Source organism: Mirounga leonina, unplaced genomic scaffold (assembly GCF_011800145.1).
Source record: "Mirounga leonina isolate KUSES-001 unplaced genomic scaffold, KU_Mleo_1.0 Mir_165, whole genome shotgun sequence".
NCBI classification, from domain to species: Eukaryota; Metazoa; Chordata; class Mammalia; order Carnivora; family Phocidae; genus Mirounga; species Mirounga leonina.
Window position 1 is genome coordinate 80,884,482 of NW_023270415.1, and position 12,559 is coordinate 80,897,040.

The window sequence follows — 12,559 nt, forward strand, 5'->3', positions numbered from 1 at the left end:
CCCCACCCCGGGGTCCCCACAGGCGTCAGCAGCGGGGCTCCCCACCCCGGGGTCCCCACAGGCGTCAGCAGCGGGGCTCCCCACCCCGGGGTCCCCACAGGCGTCAGCAGCGGGGCACCCCACCCCGGGGTCCCCACCCAGCCTCACCTCCAGGAGCGGACTGGCCTCCGCCGCCAACCCTGGGGCTACAGGCTGCTATGGCTCCCCGGGGCCAGAAGACCCTGGCTAGAGACCCAGCCTAGACCACCCACGCCTGTGGAAGTCCCCCGAAACACCTGACAAGGGCCAGCTGCTCAGATGAGGGGAGGGCTCCAGGCTCTCCTCCCCTGCATCTGAAGAGCCTCCTCTCTGTCCCCAGGTAGCTCACCAAGCTGCACTGCCCTCCCAGGCAGCCCCTGCAGCCACGGGCGGCCCCAGGCCGGGGCCATCTCAGCCACCTCCGCACCACCAGCCCCTGGCTCACTCGGTAAATGTCTGCGGATGAGTGACTAACTCCCAAAGCCGGGTGCCCAGGCCCTGAGCCTTCTCCTTCCCAACCCAACGCAGCCTCCGTTTTGGAGGCCCAATGCCCTCCGAGGAGCCGAGGTGGAGGTCAGGGTGTCTGGAGCGGCAGGGGTGGCTCTCGCAGGCAGGCAGGGAGGGAGACTGAGGGCAGGAGCTTCATTCCGTCTCCTCCATGTGGTTTCCCCACAGGAACACCACAGACACAGCCGCTGGGACGGGACAGGCCGGACAAGACCTCCCCAGACATTCCCACAAACAGGCACAGCTGTCTCCCAGGTCCTGGGCACATGTGACCGTTTGTGGAGGCCAGGCGGTAAGACTTGCCCAGGATCACCAGGCGACTGGGCAGAAGCGGGTCCCCCGGCCAGCCGCCTGCCAAGACGGCGCCCACGTGTGGCCAGAGACTGGCTGTTGGAAACAGACAGACAGACACCGGCGCACCCTCTTCCCAAGGCATGCTCCCGCCTCAGGCCTGCGGGAACCCAGACCCCTGCCTGGGGGAGGGCACACCAAGAGAGGTGTGGGTCAGTCATGACCGCTGATTTTGTTTCCTTCAGGGGGAGAGTTGGCTGCAGGCCGGGGCAAGTCCCCTCCCACAGGTGACCTGGGCACACACCCTCACCTCCCTAAGCTTAGTGCATCTGGCCACAGAGACCCCGGGTCACAGAGCCCCAGTTCCTGCCCACACCCACTCTCAGGCCACCATCCCCGACCCACTTCTTCCGCCCCCCATGCACACCCAGGCCAGATGCTCGGCCCCACGCACCCGTGCGCACCACAGAGCCCGAGGCAGAGGAGGGCCAGCTGGGGAAGCTGCAATGGCACGCCTCGGGATGTCATCATGGCAACCAGGCCTCCGCGTCACACCGGTGCCAGCCAGGACCCCAGCCACCTCACGGAACAGCGCCCAGAACGGGCCACGGAGAAACAGGACTGCTGACAGCACCAAGGGGCGCTCAGGACGGCAGCCACGCACGCCCCTCTCTCTCTCCACCTGCCGTGCCGCCCCCGCCCCACCCCTCCCTCCGCTCCTTCAGGAAGGCTACAGGAGGCCAGGCTTCCAGGCCTGGCTCTGCCCACTGCCCAGCGGCCTGCTCCATCCGCTGAGCCCTCTCCCAGGACGGGGGCAGCAAAGGAGCAAGAAGACAGCCCAAGTCACAGGAGGCCAGCGAGGAAGGACGGCCACGGGCACCAGTAAGAACATTCCACAAGACCACAGAGCCCCAGGTCCCCTCGTGTGTGGCCAGGCGCAGAGGGGCTCCCTGATGGCGCTGCTGAGTCCCCACCCCGGTCGCAGGGCACACACATTGAACCGTGATCCTGACGGCACACCCTGTATGACCCCACGCCCGGAGGACCTTCTTCCTTGGGGAGGGAGGATACGGGGCACTGGGGGCACTCAGCCCCATGCAGGAGAGCAGAGGAGACATGGGCCTGGGCGGCTTCTCCCGGTAGGCACCATCACACCACCATCGACAAGGTACGTGTCCAGAGTGCGGCTTTGCCCCGGGTCTTTGCCCCGCTGGGAGCAGCACCAACAGCAGGATGACCCTACCAAGGTTGCTGCGTCCGACCACCAGGAAGCCTCCCCGGGCACTGGCCCTGCCACCTGCCATCACCCCCAGCAGCAGCGTCCTGTCCTCCATGAGCCAGCCACCGCAGGGCCACCACCCGGACCACGAGCACCCCCTCGTCCCTCACAGCAGGGTGCAGTGGTGCTCAGGGATGGGAGGCTGGGAGCAGCCTGTTTGTTGTTTTAACAGGAGTAACTTTAGCAGGTTACAACTAAGGAGGAGAGGACCCTCGCTACGGGAAGGGGGAAGAGCTGGAGCAAGGTCTCAGGGAAGGTGGGGGGAGCCATGGCAGAGTTAAATCACAGAGGGGTAGGGGCAGGCAGCAGGCATGGGCCAGGCCCCCAAAGCCCACACTCTTCACCACAGCACTGAAAATGCAGACCCACCTAAGAGGGGCCGCCTGGCGAAAGGAGAGCTTTCCCTCACCCGCCCCACAGCCCTCCCCTGACTGCACACCCCACCTGCTGGTAATGAGTGCCAGGCCAGTGGCTCAGACACCAGGACAGCCCTGCACCTCCGGCCGCTCGCCCCTGGGGTCTGCAGGGAGGAGGCATCCCTGTGGGCAGGACGGGCCGCCCAGGATGGAGGCCCCACTGGGGTCAGAGGCTCCTGCGGGGATACTCTCGAGCTGTCCATGGTGCTGAATGCAACAGGCCCACACCAGCCCGCTGGGCCATCCTCTCTCCCAGCCTGGGCTCGGCCCTGCAAGGCTGGGAGCCTGCCATCCTGGGAGCAGGGGTGTGCATGAGTCCTCAGCAAGTGTCAGCACCAGACGCATGGGGACCACACTGTCCTGTTGCCCTTCTCACAGTTCTAGATTACTGAATACGAGTTTTTCCTACTTCCTTCTAGAAATCACATTAAGATGATGAGGAGAATGAACCCCCAAAAGTAATCAAACAAAAATTTAAAAGCTCAGACATCGTATTTAGAGAAAGCAGGAAACGAATGCAATTTGCAAGCCCCACAACATAGCTACAGGCTGCCGAGAGCAGCTGAAGCTGGGCACGGCCCTTGCAGGAGGACACACGGTATACTCATGGCTGTGGTGGGAGGTCTTGGAGAGCACCTGCCACATACGTTCCCTGAGCACTACAGGCTGACCCGGAATCACCAAGAACAGAGCTGGGCAAGTAGGGCTGGGGTCAGAGGCCCCCAGAGAGGTCACTCAGGCTGCAGCAGAGGAGAAGCTGGGACGACAGAGAGCTGCCCAGACAGGCTCCCCTGCGGGACGGGCTCCCCTGTGGGACGGGCTCCCCCGTGGGGACAGGCTCCCCCGCGGGGATGGGCTCCCACAGGGATGGGCTCCCACGGGGCCGGGCTCCCCCACGGGGACGGGCCCCCCCGCGGGACGGGCTCCCCCGCGGGGATGGGCTCCCCCGGGGACGGGCTCCCATGGTGCCGGGCTCCCCCGCGGCGATGGGCTCCCCTGTGGGATGGGCTCCCCTGCGGGATGGGCTCCCCCACGGGATGGGCTCCCCCGTGGGGATGGGCTCCCCCGCAGGGACGGGCTCCCCCACGGCGATGGGCTCCCCTGCGGGATGGGCTCCCCCGCGGGGACGGGCTCCCCCACGGGGACGGGCTCCCACGGGGCCAGGCTCCCCCGCAGGGACGGGCTCCCCCGTGGCGATGGGCTCCCCTGCGGGATGGGCTCCCCCGCGGGGACGGACTCCCCTGCGGACGTCCATCTGCCTCTGTGGCAGCAGCTGAGGAAGGAGCCCCCAAAGGCTGTTCACCTCTAGGTCCCCATGCCCCGCCTCCTGAAAAGGGGGCAGGGAGAACTCTTACAAAGAGCTGATCCAGAAAAAAAACAATTCATTCCAAAATGAACAATAAATTCTCAGTAGCCAAAATAATACTGAAAAAGAACAAAACTGGAGGTATCACACTTCCTGATTTTAAAACTTGCTATAAAGCTACAGCATCGAGACATTGTGGTGTTGGTGTAAAGACAGACACACAGACCGGTGGCGCAGAGCAGAGAGCCCAGAAACACACCGTCACATGTGCGGTCGAATGATTCCACCCAGGGCCCCAGGACCACTCAACAGGTAAAGGACAGTCTCTCCAACAAATGGTGCTGGGACCCTGGACATCCACGTGCAGAAAAACGAAGGTGGACGCTTACCTAACACCATACACAAAGTCAATGCAAAAAGAGATCAAAGACCTGAATGAAGGAGATGGAACTGTAAAACTCCAGAGACAAACACAGAGCAACAGCTCCGTGGCACCGGATGTCGCTGTGGTTGTTCAGGTCTGGCACCAAAACCACAGGCAAGAAAAGAAAACATAGATAGATCGGACGTCATCAAAATTAAAGAGTTCTGTGTGTCAGACACACCATTAGCAGAATGAAAAGGCAGCCCAGAGAACAAGAACAGATGTCTGCAAAGTGTATCTGATAAGGGATTAACATCAGGAACATAAAGCTCCTGAGACCCGACAACAGGAAGAACAAACAGTCCTATCCTGTGTGGGCAGAGGGCCTCGCCCACTCCCTCCGACGGCCGGCAGACACTCCAACACACGCTGCACATCACCCGTCGTCAGGGAAATGCGGACCACAGCCCCAAGACACCACCTCGCACCCAGCAGGACGGCTACTGCCAAAAACCCCAGAAACCGACGAGTGTTGGCAAGGACGTGGAGAAGCCGGAACCCTCGTGCGCTGCCGGTGGGGGGTGCGAACGGGTGCAGCCGCTGTGGACAACAGTGCGCGGGTCCTCAAAAGAAGTAAAAACAGCATTTCCATATGATCCAGCAACTCCACTTCGGGGCAAAAACCCAAAGGAATGGAAGGAGGGGACGGAAGAGATGTCGGTACGACCATGTTCACAGAGCATCATTCACGGCGGCAGCAGGTGGGAGAGACTCCAGTGTGGACGGACAGACGGATGGACGGACAAGTGAAATGTGGTCCATCTACACTGGCGGGAAGGACATTCTGACACCTGCTACAGCACGGACGAACCTTGAAGACACTATGCGAAATGGAAACAGCCAGACAGAAGGACCAGTGCCATACGACTGCGCTCATGTGAGGTCCCTGGAGGCATCAGAGTCTGAGACAGAGAGCAGATGGTGGGGTCAGGGGCTGGGAGAGGGGCACGGGGAGTGGGAGTGTAATGGGGACAGAGTGTCAGTTTGGGAAGATGAGAAAGTTCTGGAGATGGATGATGGTGATGGTGTCCCAAGTGCTTAATGCCCAGAACCACACACTTAAAAACGGTTATAATGGGGACGCCTGGCTCAGGCAGCAGAGCGTGTGACGCTGGATCTCGGGGTCATGACTTGGGAGCCCCGTGTTGGGTGCCGTTTACCTAAAAAAAACAAAAAAACAAAAACCAGGGCACCTGGGTGGCTCAGAGGGTTAAGCGTCTGACTCTTGGTTTCAGGTCAGGTCATGACCTCAGGGCTGTGAGATCGGCCCGGTCAGGCTCCTTGCTCAGTGCAGAGTCTGCGGCACATTCTTTCCCTGGCCCTCTCCGGCCGCTTCTGCTCCTCCCCCTGCTCACAAGCACGCGAGCACATACACATGCACTCTCTCTCAAATAAACAAATAAAATCTTTTAAAAAATGGCTATAATGGTAAACTTCATGTTATGTGTATTTTACTGCAATAAGAAAAAAGATTTAAGTTTCTTAAAAAGAACAGTGAGAGAAGAATAGCCTAGCACTGATCCAGAGACATTAAGGGTGCGGGTGAGGGACACGGAACACAGCAGTGACACCTTCCAAGAGGTGAGGGACACCCACACCCCAACATGAAGCAGAGCCAGAGCAGTTTGCCCAGAAACGCAGAAGTAACAAGCAACTACACAGGAAGTCGTCGAAGCAGAGCTACAAGAGCTCGCTCAGAGAGAGAACCTTGAGCGGGCACAACTCAGAAAACAAAGGAAAGAGAAGCATCACAAAGGACAGAAACGGGAGCAATGTCACCCGGAGGGAAGAAGAGACACGAACCAGCAGGCTTGGGGCCGCTGCAAAGCGACACCCCGAGTCAGGAGACAGTGGAGGGGCCGCTACAGGACCCACAGGAACGATGGTCAAGGACTCCTTCAACGGGCACCTTGCCCCCCACGCCCAGAACACGCAGGCCCCGGCTGAGCAGCCATTCTGAGACAGCGTCTGCAGGCGTCCGAGGTGACGGGAACGTGATCTAGAGGGCGGGGAGCACTTAGCACACGTCCCTGGGGGTGCAAGACAGACAGACGTGGGGCTGGACTGACCGAACGCAAATAACATGCCTGACTCTGGAGAAGCGACTGGACGAGTAAACACGGAGGGAGAGGAGAGGAGAGGAGAAACAAGCAGCCCATCACCTGGTCAGTAAGAACTCCCAGCCAAATCATGTCATTTACAGCCGGCATTTCCCTAACAAAACACAAGTATTAGCAGTACGAAGGGAAACATGCAGAACGGGAATGAACTATACTGACTACAACCTAGTGAGGGGAAGAACACAAAGCACAGAAAGGTCATCAAGCCCACAGAAGGGGCATGTGTCTCTTCCTGCAGCGGAGCAGATGACCACAAATTTGGCAGCGAGAGCACACAGATCTGCCATCTCACAGTTTCTGCAACTCAGGAGTTGGGCTGGGCTGCCTGGGGCTCTGGGAGTCATCCTGGAGCCCGGCTGAACCAGGTCCTTGCAGCCAGAGGGCTGAGGTCATGCTTTCTGCACTGGCGGTCAGCTGGTCAGCCCGGGGCCAGAGGCTCCTCTCTGGCCCTCGCACCCGCCCCTGCACCTCAAATCCTTCCCACCCTTGGAATCTCTCTCACGTCTCGCTGGAGAAAGTTCTCTGCTTTTAAAAAGGGCTCAAATAATCACTTTGAGCCCCCTCCACCCCGATAATCCAAGATAAGCTCTTTTAAGGACCACAGCCTTAATTACAGCTGCAAATTCCCTTTCTGCCGTGTACCAGAACGCGCTCACAGGTTCCAGGGGTGAGGGCGGCTCTCGGGGGCAAAGGGTTGGGGGAGGGGTGAGGGCAGGGGGAGATAATGTTCTGCCTATCACAGAGGGTCCTTATAAGTGACCCCCACAGAAGGAGTGCTAAGGGCATTACATGAGATAGCATGACAAAGGTAACACTGAAGACAGATACAGACTCTCCTAAATGTCAGAACTATATAAACTTTAAAAAAACAGAGAGAAAAAGAAAACACACCAGATACTAAAAGATATTAAACACACACACACACACGACAGAACTAAAATCAAATACATTTGACCTGCCAACTATTGTAAATTACTTTAACTTCTCTAGTGAAATTTTAAAAATAAAAAGACTCTCAGATTGGATCACAAAGCTAAATCTGACTTCATGCGGCAGGTGAGACACATCTGAGGTCATTCAAAAGGGTCAGGGATAAAAGGATGGGCAGAGGCATGCCAAGCAAGTGCAAACCAGAGAAAACACCACAGGTCATGACCCTAAAGCAGACAACGTAGAAACGAGACAAAGAAGAGCACTTGATGATACTAACAGGTGCGATTCAGAATAAAAATAAAACAGGTTTAAACAGCTCTGCATCAGGTCACAGAGCAGCCAACATTCACAGGAGACGCAAGGAGAAAGAGACAGAAACATGCCAATGGCAGACACCACAGCAGAGCACAAGGACAAAAACCAAGGGCTCACGTGACCCAGATGACCCCACTGAGGTGGTACAACAGACTGATACCCACATCAACCTCTGTCCATCCGAGTTAGGAAACAGGTCTCTTCAAGCAGCCGTGAGACAGTGATAAAAGCTGGCTCCATATCAGGGCCACAAGGAAAACCACATAAAACCCAGAAAGAGAAGAGTCAGTATTCTCTGCTCAAAATGCAATGAAAAATAACAAAACCAATACATCGAAAGACACTTCACTTGGAAATTTTAAAACTTGCTCCTAAACAACTCTTGGACCAAAAACGAAAATACAAACCGAAATTACAGAACTTCCAGACCGCAATGTTATGGAAAACATATCCAATCCAAAAGTAAGAAAAAGCTCTTAAATAATTAAACACTTTTTGGAAAAGAATGTGAACAAATGAATCAAGCATACAATTAATCACACACCTAAGAAAAAGGATAAACTGAGAAAAAGCAAAAGAAGTTAACTGTACGCAAAATGTGATGAATGAAAAGCAGAAAAACAGGGGCTCCTGGGTGGCTCAGTCAGTTAGGCGTCCACCATCGGCTCAGGTCATGATCTCCAGGTCCTGGTTTCGAGTCCCACGTTAGGCTCCCTGCTCAGCAGGGAGCCTGCTTCTCCCTCTCTTCCTGCCCCTCCCCCCCACTTGTGTTCTTTCTGTCAAATAAACAAAATCTTTTTTAAAAAAAAAGTAGAAAAACAGGAAAATTAATTTAATAAAAACATCCAAAAGCTGAACCTTTGAAGACAAACATAAACAATAAAATAATAACTGTGCGGAGTGTCAGCATCCCTGGACCCCATTTCGTTCAAGGGTCAACTGTCCTAGCTAATGCAACCAAGCAACAAAGCGAGCAAATAAGAAGAAAATAACCACAGACACCAAGCAAATTACAAGAGTCATAAGAGACCATTTTACTCCAGTCTACATGAATAAATGTGACAACCTGGATAAGACCGACATTTTCCTAGGAAGATGTAATTTATAAAACTGACCCCAAAAAAGAAAATTTAAAAAGAACTCTCTTCCTCAAAACAAAAACAAAACAAACTAACAAAAAAGCACCAGGCCCCCACAGTTTCACAGGGGAGCTCTACCCGCCTTTTAAAGGCTAGGGAATTCAATGCTGTTCTACTGTTCTTTTTAAAAAACCACCAGTGCAAAGAATGTCAAAACTGAGTAACTACAGAAAGAACATTGCTGAGTTTCTGCAAGTAAAAAAAAAAAAAAGAAAGAAACTGTTCTTAGAACACATAAGATTTTTTTTTCTTAAGATTTTATTTATTTATTTGAGAGAGAGAGAGCATGAGCAGGGGGAGAGTCAGAGGGAGAAGCAGGTTCCCCGCTGAGCAGGGAGCCCGACATGGGGCTCGATCCCGGGACTCCGGGATCACGACCTGAGCTGAAGGCAGACGCTTGCCCACCACCCAGGTGCCCCTGAGAACACATAAGATTTCTAAGTTACCTTTATGAATCAACTGCGGCAATGACAGCAAACCCTGGACAAAGCAGACACCAGAAAGAAAATCACCGATCAACTTCACTTACAAAGAGCAATACACAAGCGCTAAATTAAACATGAGCAACAAGTGGCCAGCGGCCCCTTACGAGAATAACATATCAGACCACGTGAAGTACATTCAAGGAATTCAAGAACGTCTCACCACGAGCAACTCCATCATGCATATTTTTGTGTCCGAAGAAAGTCCTATGATCATCCCATAGACGATCTTTTTTAAGTAGGACCCATGCCCATATGGAGCCCAATACAGGGCTTCAACTCACAACCCCAAGATCAAGACCTGAGCTGAGATCAAGAGTCGGACACTTAACCGACTGAGCCACCCAGGGCCCCCCAAAAGATGATTTCTTAAAAGGGCACTGACTAATTTCAGCGGTGATTTTTGCTTTAAAAAAATAAAACACTCAACAAAAGAGGGAAGGACAGGTTCTTGCTTGGCACATGAAACATCTATCTCAGCCCAAAAGATATACCTGCTTGATGAGAAAATGCCAAGAGTAGCACTCAACAGTCACCACTAACACCGTGGTTCGTCCCCATTCCACGGGAGGACCTAGCCCCCAGAGCTGGGTAATAGGCAGAAGCTGGAGTATAAAAACTGGAAGGGGGGGAGACTGGGTGGCTCAGTCAGTGAAGCATCTGCCTGGGGCTCAGGTCATGATCCCAGGGTCCTGGGATCAAGCCCCACATCGGGCTCCCTGCTCAGCAGGAAGCCTGCTTCTCCCTCTCCCTCTGCTCGTGTGCTCTCTCTCTCACTCACTCTATCTTCAAATAAATGAATAAAACCTTTAAAAAAAAAAAAAACTGGAAGGGAAGGTTAAATGTCACTGCTTGCTAACACCGGAGACCGAAGAACCCACAGTAACTAAGTGAACGAGAGAATTCAGTAAGGTAGCGGGGGACAGAGTCTTACACGGAAATCAACAGCATCCACACGTGCTCACGGAGACAGAGCACAGGAAAGACTCCTCACAGTAACAGTAAGAAAGCCTAGACTTCCCGCAAAACAAAGAAAGCATGCCGATACTGGAGAAGAATGCAAAAGGGACCAAACTGAGTGGGAAGACAAACCACGCCATGAACAGAAGTCTTGGATCACAAAGATGTCACTTATCCCTAGTTATGTACAGTTTTAACACAATTCCAACCCAAAACCAATCCGGTTTGGGGGCTCTGGGTGTGTGCATATGTATTTGGTCGAAGGATTGGGTAAAGAACAGACAAGCTAATTCAAAGTCCATATAAAAAGATAAACAATCTAGGGGCGCCTGGGTGGCTCAGTTGGTTAAGTGACTGCCTTCAGCTCAGGTCATGATCCCAGGGTCCTGGGATCGAGTCCCACATCGGGCTCCCTGCTCGGCGGGAAGCCTGCTTCTCCCTCTCCCACTCCCCCTGCTTGTGTTCCCTCTCTCGCTGTGTCTCTCTCTGTCAAATAAATAAATAAAATCTTTAAAAAATAATAAAAAAAAATTTTTTTAAATAAAAAAAAAAGATAAACAATCTAGAACAGCCCCCCCCAAAATTACGACAAAACAAGCAGTAAGTTCTCTGAGATATTAAAACATAGTATAAGGGGTTAATAATTAAAATAATGGCTACAACTGCTCACAGAGACAAGAGGAACAACCTATAGAAAACAAATACAGCCAATCTCAAAAAAGAACAAAAAAGTTGGAGGCATCACATATCTTGACTGTAAAATATACTACAAAACCACCATAATTAAAACAGTATAGTACTGGCATGAAGACCAACACAAGAGAACAGAGAACCCAGGAGTAAACCCACACATCTACGGTCAACTGATCTTCAACAAGGGTGCTATGAACACACACGGGGAAAGAAAAGTCTCTTTTACAAATGAAGATGCGCACGAAAAAAATGAAATTGGAGCCTATCTTACACTGTGCACAAAATCACCTCAAAATTAAATATTCAAACTTTTGCAAGACCCAAACTGTAAAACTCCTAGAAGAAAACCTCAGGGAGAAGCCTCTGACATCGGTCTTGGCAATGACTCCCTAGAGCACAAGGCAACAAAAACAGAAACAGAGAAGTGGGACAACATCAAACTAAAAAAACCTCTGCAAAGCCAAGGAAAGAAGCGCTAGAGCAAAAGGCACATGAGGAATAGGAGAAAATGTATGCAAACCATAGATCTGATAAGGAGTCAACCTCCAAAACCTACAAGGAACTGCTACAATGCAAGGGTAAAAAATAGTAACACAATTACAAAAAGGGCTAAGGACATGAACAGACATTTCTCCAAGAGACATACAAACGGCCAATAAGTATATGAAAAAAATGTTCAACATCACTAATCATCAGGGAAATGCATATCAAAATCAATATGAGATATCACCTCACATCTGTCTGCATGGCAAGTATCAAAAAAAAAAAAAAAAAGAAAGCTAACAAGTGTTAGGAAGGATGTGGAGAAATTAGAACCTTTGCACACTGTTAATGCAAAATGGCATGGCCACTATGCAAAACAGTATGGAGGTTCCCCAAAAAATTAAAAATAGAGCTACCATATGATCCAGCAATTCCACTTCTCAGTATTTATCCAAAAGAACTGAAATCAGGATCTCAAAGAGATAGGAGCATTCCTATGTTCACTGCAGCATCCGTCACGAGAGCCAAGATACAGAAACAATGTAAATGTCTATCATCAGACAAATGGATGAACACAATGGGGCACCTCCATGGCCTGGAGTATTATTCAGCCTCTAAAAGGAAGAAAATCCCACAACATGCGCCAACATGGATGAGCTTGTGGACATATGCTCAGTGAAATAAGCCAGTCACAGAAGGACACACACCGCATGATTCCACTGACATGGCACATCCAAAATAGCCAAATCCAGAGTCAAGAGTGGCGTGCTGGCAGAGGCTAAGGCAGGGAGAAACGGGGAGCTGTTCATCAGCGGGCACAAAGCTTCAGTCAAGCAAGACGAATACGGTCAAGACAAGTGCTATGCAGCGCCGCCCCTCCAGTCAGCAAGGCCGTGGCTTGAATTTAAGACGGTAGACCTCATGCTGAGTGGTCTTATTGTTAAAAAATACATTTAAAAAAAATCTGAATACAAATGGGAATTTAGAGTACAACTCAGCTAGAACCTAAAACCATGAGGAAGAAACTCATCATGTCAGCACTTGGCTGGGACTACTGGTAAAACGTGGGGAAAGAGTCAGCCAGACCCCTACCTCACACCGCACACCACGATCAAGGACAAATGACTGAAAACTCTGCAAGCACAGCAGTGAACACCAGAAGAAAACGCGGGACCTTTTTAAACGTGAAGAAA

The 12,559-nt window shown here is 52.4% G+C and overlaps 1 protein-coding gene across 11 annotated transcripts in view; it reads right to left on the bottom strand.

Moving 5' to 3' along the window:
- TSNARE1 (t-SNARE domain containing 1) overlaps positions 1-12,559 on the bottom strand; it is a 163,606-nt gene that overhangs the window by 141,884 nt on the left and 9,163 nt on the right. The window lies entirely within an intron of this gene.